Genomic DNA, 8092 nt, shown 5'->3' on the forward strand with positions numbered 1-8092 from the left:
GCCAAGCGTGATGACTCATGCCTTTAATCCCAGAAAGCGAGCCTTTAATCCCAGGGAGTGATGGTAGAAAGGAAAGATATATAAGGCATGAAGACCAGAAATTAGAGGAATTTGGCTGGTTAAGCTTTCAGGCTTTCGAGCAGCAGTTCATCATTCTGGATGAGGATTCAGAAGCTTCCAGTCTGAGGAAAGAGGAACAGTTGAGGAACTGGCAAGGTGAGGAAGCTGTGTCTTGTTCTGTTTCTCTGATCTTCCAACATTCACCCCAATAACTGGCCTCAGGTTTGATTTTATTAATAAGACTCTTTAAGATTCCTGCTACAAATGTATATCTTTGATGTTGAGATATTTTCATTGCATGCAGCAGAGGGATGTATCCTATTTCTGTATCTATTCAGTTAGTCTGGGTCTTTTTATTAAGGAAGTGAATCCCTTGGTGTTGAGAGATATCAATGATCAATAATCATTAATTCCTGCTATCTTCTTGGCAGTGATGATGATGATAGTGGTGATGGTGGTGGTGGTGGTGGTGGTGGTGGTGTGTGTGTGTTTGCTTTCTTTCTTTTGGTTTTGCTAGTATGAGATTACTTAATTCCTGTGTTTTCATGGGTGTAGTTAACCTCCTTGAATTGGAGTTTTCCTTCTAGTACCTTATGTATGGCAGGATTTGTAGATAGATATTGTTTAAATTTGACTCCATCATTGAAAATCTTGTTTTCTCTATTTATGGTGATTGAATGTTTTGCTGGAAATAGTAATCCAGTCTGGCATTTGTGGATTCTTAGAGTCTGCAGTATATCTGTCCAGGGCCTTCTGTCTTTTAGAGTCTCTATTGAGAAGTCAAGCATGATTCCAATAGGTCTGTCTTCATATATAACTTTCTCCTTTTGCTTTGCAGCTCTTAATGTTCTTTCTTTTCTCTGTATGTTTAGTATTTTGATTATTATGTGCTGAGGATAATTTCTTTTCCAGTCCAATTTATTGGATATTTTTTATGTTTCTTGTACCTTTATAGTCATGCCCTTCTTTTGTTTAAGGAAATTTTCTTCTGATTTTGTTTGACATATTTTCTGGGTATTTCTCCTTCCATTCTTATTATTCTTAGGCTTGGTATTTTCATAGTATCCCAGATTTCCTGGATCTTTTATGCCAGAATTTTTTATATTTAACCTTTTCTTTGTCCTACATATCTATTTCTTCTATCATATCTTTAATGCCTGAGATTATCTTTTACATCTCTTGTATTCTTTGGGAGATGCTTGCATCGGTAGTTCTTCTTCACTTACCTAGATTTTCTGTTTCCAGAATTTCTTTAGTCTGCATTTTATTTATTGCTTGTATTTCTATTTTTCATGTCTTGAACACTTTTACTTGTTTTTTTTTTTAACTTTTTCTTTTGAGTTTTTTGTTTGTTTGTATGCTTTTGGTTTTCTTGGACTTTTTAAAGGAATTTACCCATTTACTCCATTTTGTTTGTCTTTTCCCCTATTTCCTTAAGGGGTTTATTCACTTCTTTCTTAAAGACCTCAACATCTTCATAAAACTAGTTTAAGGTTTTTTTTCTTGTGCTTTAATTGCATTGGAATATTCAGGGCTTGCTATAGTAGGATAGCTGGGCTTTGGCAGTGACATATTTACCTGGCTACTGTTAATTGTATTCTTATTTATTTATTTATTTATTGAATTTTATAATTTGATTTAATTTTACATATCAGCCACGGATTTTCCTGTCCTCTCTCCTCACCCCCCCTGCCCTCCCTCAGCCCACCCCCCCATTCCCATCTCCTCCATGGCAAGGACTCCCCTGGGGATTCAGCTCAACCTGGTCCTCCCAGGCTGAGCAAAGTGTCCCTGCATAGGACCCAGGTTCCAAACAGCCAGCTCATACACCAAGGACAGGTCTGGGTCCCACTGCCTGGGTGCCTCCCAAACAGTTCAAGCTAATCAACTGTCTCACTTATCCAGAGGGCCTGATCCAGTTGGGGACTCCTCAGTTATTGGTTCATAGTTCATGTGTTTCCATTTGTTTGGCTATTTGTCCCTGTGCTTTTTCCAATCTTGGTCTCAACAGTTCTCGCTCATACAATCCCTCCTCTTTCTTGCCGATTGGATTCCTGGAGCTCCACCTGGGGCCTGGCTGTGGATCTCTGCATCCACTTCCATCTGTCATTGGATGAGATTTCTAGCACAACAGTTAGGGTGTTTGGCCATCCTATCACCAGAGTAGGTCAGTTCGGGCTTTCTCTCCACCATTGCCAGTAGTCTATTGTGGAGGTATCTTTGTGGATTTCTGGGGACTTCTCTAGCATTTTGTTTTTTCCTATTCTCATGTGGTCTTCATTTATCATGGTCTCTTTTTCCTTGTTCTCCCTCTCTATTGTTGATCCAGCTGGGATCTCCCGCTCCCCTAAGCTTTCTTTCCCTGGACCCCTGCCCTTCATTACCCACCCTCATGTCCAGTTTGCTCATGTAGATCTCATCCATTTCTCTGTCATTGGGCAATCCCTGTGTGTAGCTAGAGTTTTTCTGCTTGGCCCACAGTCAGGGTAAATCTCTCTCACCTGCCAGTCCCACAGCTGCTCAGACCCAACCAAGTAAACACAGAGACTTATATTGCTTACACACTGTATGGCTGTACCAGGCTTTTTGCTAACTGTTCTTACAGCTTAAATTAATCCATTTCTATAAATCTATACCTTGCCACGTGGCTCGTGGCTTACCAGCATCTTCACATGCTGTTTGTCATCATGGCGGCTGGCAGTGTCTCTGACTCAGCCTTCCACTTCCCAGCTTTATTCTCCTCCTTGTCCCACCTATACTTCCTGCCTGGCCACTGGCCAATCAGTGATTTATTTATTGACCAATCAGCAACACACTTGACATACAGACCATCCCACAGCACCTGTGTCTTTCTTAGGGTCCTGTTTTCTAGGTAGCCTCCCTGGAATTGTTAGTAGCAGTCTAGTCATCCTTTATTTTACATCTATTATTCACCTATAAGTGAGTACATACCATGTTTGTCTTTCTGAGTCTGGGTTACCTCACTCAGGATGATTTTTTTCTAGATCCATCCATTTGCCTGCAAACCTCATGATGTCATTGTTTTTCTCTGCTGAGTAGTATTCCATTGTGTATATGTACCACATTTTATTTATCCATTCTGCATTTGAAGGGCATCTAGGTTGTTTCCAGGTTCTGGCTATTACAAACAATGCTGCTATGAATATAGCTGAGCATGTGCCCTTGTGGTATGATTGAGCATTCCTTGGGTATATGCCCAAGAGTGGTATAGCTGGGTTTTGGGGGAGATTGATTCCCAATTTTCTTTTTTTTTTTGAGTTATAAAATTTATTTGTGTAAGCATTCAGACACTTTCATGTGGGAAAGATGATATGCAGATTCTATGACAAGGCTGAACAGAAAAGTGTCGAGAGGATGGTACATCTGGTGTAGACACAGCAGTAGCACAACTCAACAAGATTAGATGAGAGCGCTTCATCTGGGAGAGACTTAAGAGAATAATTTAAAGCTCTGTGAGACGAGATATGTTCCAATTGAAAACACTAAGAACAGTACCATCGATGAGAAAGAAAAACTTCCAAGTGTACCAAAGGGGCATAGTAATGAGGGGAAATTTGCATCTGTTGAGGTACAAACAGGAGTGTTCCATTGGGGAGGGGGTTAATTATTATTAATGACAGACCCTGTAAATACAAAATAAAATCCAAATTACTGGTCACAGAATTCAAAATGTACATGTAATAAAGGCAAGGCAATAGACTCAAGTTCTGGCTTGTCAAATATTTACTCCACAGACAGTATCTACACAAGCACTTGGCCAATGTGTACACAGTGATTCCTTATGCACGCCAAAAGTTCCTGTAAAAATGACGCTATATACAAATCTGTACACTGATCCACCAGAGCAACTCTCCGTCTCCCAGGGGGAAGAGCTATCAACATAAAGCAGGGTACCTGAGGTTGCGTGTCTTCAACTGCCTTGTCACAATCCAAATATACATTTCAGGGGTTTTGTTAAAGATACGTTCTTTGAAGATGTGCACTATGATTAAAATTAAAAACAATAAAAAAATAAAATAATTGCTTGAAGGAGTAGACCCTCTCCACCCCATCTGAAAGACTCCATCTGGCTGTGACATGGTGAGGCCTGTATCATTGGACAAGTGCCGGTGGCTGTAGGAGAGGGGCCCCTCCATGACACCTCTTTGCAGAGTCAGCAAAGGCTCTCATTGACTTTTAAAGAAGGAAGATGAAGAAGAAAGGAAAAACCAAACCCAAATGCCAAAGGCATCTCAGTGAGCTGAAGTTCCTCCACCACTCAGAGAGTATCTCTGCAGCCGCTGCACGAGCTGAGCCACCATGGTGTAAGAGATCCCAGGGCCAAGTAGATGGCTCCTGGAAGCTCTTCTATTGACCCCAAGTTTCCTCCACATGCCTGGCTCTTCTCCTTCAGCTCTGCAAGCAGAGGAGAAATAATTGTGGACAAACACTGAGAGAAAGGCCTCTTTGGGATGTCTTTCATCTTATTTCTCTCCAAATCTGATGACTGGAGAGTCCCGTTCTCCAGATTCTTGGGATCTTTCACCCGGATTGTGAAGATCCAGTCCCCAGAGTCACTGCCTCGGGACGCCTGGGCGTCTGTTTCCACGTCTGAGGTCTGAGTCCTCTGAGCTGGAGTCATTGTGGCTCTGCTCAGCCTTCCACGTCTTGTACCTGTCGAAGAGTTCAGTCAAGTAGGACGTTTTCTTTGCGTTGCGGATGATGAATTTGTGCTTCAGTAACTCCTTGGGGGGTGGGTGGGAGGTAGGGGGGTGGGGGTGGGTGGGGGGCGGTGTCTAAAGCTCGGCTCTTTGTTCAAACAGGCCTCCACAAACTCCATGAGGAGTTTGCTATAGTTTCCTTCTAGCGTAGGAGGGTTGCTCTTGGGGATGAGGAATAATACCTTCATGGGGTGCAGCTCAGAGTGTGGCGGCTCTCCTTTGGCCAGTTCTATTGCTGTGATGCCGCGGAACCAGATGTCTGCCTTTGAGTCATAGGCTGACTGTTTAATGACCTCCGGCGCCATCCAGAAGGGAGTACCCACAAAGGTGTTCCTTTTTATCTGGGTTTCCGTCAGCTGGCCAGCTACTCCAAAGTCAGCCAGATTCACCTCTTCATGTTCAAAGAGCAGAATGCTGGCCGCTTTAATATCTCTGTGGATTTTCTTCTCTGAGTGTAGATAACCAAGTCCTTTCAGAATTTCTCGTAATATGGTAGTTTCATCTAAAGAACCAGGTCCTAATAGATCCAGGGCAGAGCCTTCACCAAGATATTCCATTATTATCCATAATTTAGTGTCCTTCAGATAGGATCCATAATATTTGGTTACATATGGACTGTTACACTGTCTCAGCACTGTGATTTCTTGTTGAATGTCCTCTATCTCATCTTCATCCTCTATCTCATCTTCAGCTTCCTCCAGATCAATGATTTTTTTTTTTCGGTTTTCCGAGACAGGGTTTCTCTGTATAGTTTTGTGCCTTTCCTGGAACTCACGTGGTAGTCCAGGCTGGCCTCGAACTCACAGAGATCCGCCTGCCTCTACCTCCCAAGTGCTGGGATTAAAGGCGTGCGCCACCACCGCCCGGCCCAGATCAATGATTTTTATGGCAACCACTTTCTGAGTGCCATTGTCAATGCCTTTGAACACCTCACCAAAAGAGCCCTTTCCATCTTCTCCAGCTTGGTAAATAGCTCTTCTGGGTCTGCTTTCAGGTTCTCCATGCCTGGAAGGCCCCACTGCACTGGGGTGTGGGCCATGGTACTCAGCGCTGCCACTTCCTGGCCTGGGACACTCATGGCAAGCAGGCCCGGGGTGGGCTCTGGAGTCTGAGGCCACCGCACCCAGCTGGTCTCAACACAGGTTGACGGGCCACATCCCGATACACCAAGCCTGGGGCGGGCAGCCAGGAACTTGCGGGCCTCATGCGACTGCGGTTGCTTCTCCTGGCCCCACCTTGCTGCTCCGCCAAGGTGTCCACTGAGAGCCTGGTGGCCTGGGCCCGCCTGATTCCCAATATTCTAAGAAATCGCCATATTGATTTCCAAAGTGGCTGTACAAGCTTGCATTCCCACCAATAGTGAAGGAGAGTTCCCCTAGCTCCACATCCTCTCCAGCATAAGCTGTCTTCAGTGTTTTTGATCTTAGCCATTCTGACAGGTGTAAGGTGATATCTGAGAGTTGTTTTGATTTGCATTTCCCTGATAATTAGGGATGTTGAGCAATTCCTTAAATGTCTTTTAGCCATTTGAGTTTCCTCTGTTGAGAATTCTCTGTTTAGCTCTATACCCCATTTCTTAATTTGACTATTGGGCATTTTGATGTGTAATTTCTTGAGTTCTTTATATATTCTGGATATCAGCCCTCTGTCAGAAAGTGGAGTTGGTGAAGATCTTTTACCATTCTGTAGGCTGTCACTTTGTCTGGTTGACAGTATCCTTTGTTCTACAAAAGCTTCACAGTTTCAAGAGGTCCCATTGATTGATTGTTTTTCTCGGGGTCTGTGCTACTGGTGTTATATTTAGGAAGTGATCTCCTATGCCAATGTGTTCAAGACTGCTGCCTAGTTTCTCTTCTAGCAGGTTCAGAGTAACTAGATTTATGTTGAGTCTTTGTTCCACTTGGACTTAAGTTTTGTGCACAGTGGCAGATATGAATCTATTTGTGGCCTTCTACATATTGACATCCAGTTATGCCAGCACTATTTGTTGAAGATGCTTTCTTTTTTCCATTGTGAAGTTTTGGATTCTTTGTCAAAAATTATATGTTCATAGGTGTGCAGATTAATGTCTTCAATTCGATTCCATTGGTCCACATGTTGGTTTTTATGCCAGTACCAAGCTGTTTTTATTACTGTAGCTCTATAGTAGAGCTTGAGGTCAGGGATCATGATGCCTCCAGAGGTTATTTTATTGTACAGGATTCTTTTGGCTATCCTAGTGTTTTTGTTTTTCCATATTAAGTTGAGAATTATTCTTTCCAGGTCTGTGAAGAATTGTGTTGGTATTTTGATGGGGATTGCATTGAATCTGTAGATTGCTTTTGGTAAAATTGCCAATTTTACTATGTTAATCCTGCCTATCCATGATCATGGGTGGTCTTTCCATTTTCTGACATCTTCTTCAATTTCTTTTTTCATGGACTTAAATTCTTGTCATATAGATCCTTCACTTGCTTAGTTAAAGTTACCCCAAGGTATTTTATATCATTTTTGGCTATTGTAAAGGGTGATGTATTTCTGATTTCCTTCTCAGCCTGTTTGTCAATTGTACATAGGTGGGCTACTGATTTTTTTGAGTTGATCTTGTATCCTGCTATGTTGCTGAAGGTGTTTATAAGCTGTATCAGTTCCTTGGTCGAATTTTGGGGGTCACTCATGTATACTATCATGTTATCTGCAAATAGCTTGACTTTTTCCTTTCCAATTTGTATCCCCTTAATCTCCTTATGTTGTCTTATTGCTCTGGATAGAACTTCATGTACTATATTGAATAAGTATGGGGAGAGGGGACAGCCTTGCCTCGTTCCTGATTTTAGTGGAATTGCTTTGAGTTTCTCTCCATTTAATTTGATGTTGGCTGTTGGCTTGCTGTAAATTGCCTTTATTATATTTAGGTATGTTTCCCTATATTCCTGGTCTCTCCAAGACCTTTATCATGAAGGGGTGTTAGATTTTGTCAAAGGCCTTTTCAGCATCTAGTGAGATGATCATGTGGTTTTTTTCTTTGAGTTTGTTTATATGGTGTATTACATTGATGGACTTTCGTATGTTGAACCACCCTTGCATCCCTGGGATGAAGCCTACTTGATTATGGTGGATAATTGTTTTAATGTGTTTTTGGAGTCTGTTTGCCAGTATTTTATTGAGTATTTTTGCATCAATGTTCATGAGGGAGATTGGTCTTTAGTTCTCTTTCTTTGTTGTGTCTTTGTTTGGTTTAGGAATCAAGGTAATTGTAGCCTCAAAGAAGGAGTTTGATAATGTTCCTTCTGTTTCTATTGTGTGGAACAAGTTAGAGAGTATTGGTATTA

At 42.1% G+C, this 8092-nt stretch overlaps 1 pseudogene; it reads right to left on the reverse strand.

Moving 5' to 3' along the window:
- Window positions 1–4183: 4183 nt before the first annotated feature.
- Window positions 4184–5820, reverse strand: LOC128114778 (serine/threonine-protein kinase 24-like; annotated as a pseudogene).
- Between the last annotated feature and the right edge of the window lie 2272 nt (window positions 5821–8092).

Source organism: Peromyscus californicus, unplaced genomic scaffold, assembly GCF_007827085.1.
Source record: "Peromyscus californicus insignis strain IS unplaced genomic scaffold, ASM782708v3 Scaffold_10__1_contigs__length_136768540, whole genome shotgun sequence".
Classification (NCBI taxonomy): domain Eukaryota; kingdom Metazoa; phylum Chordata; class Mammalia; order Rodentia; family Cricetidae; genus Peromyscus; species Peromyscus californicus.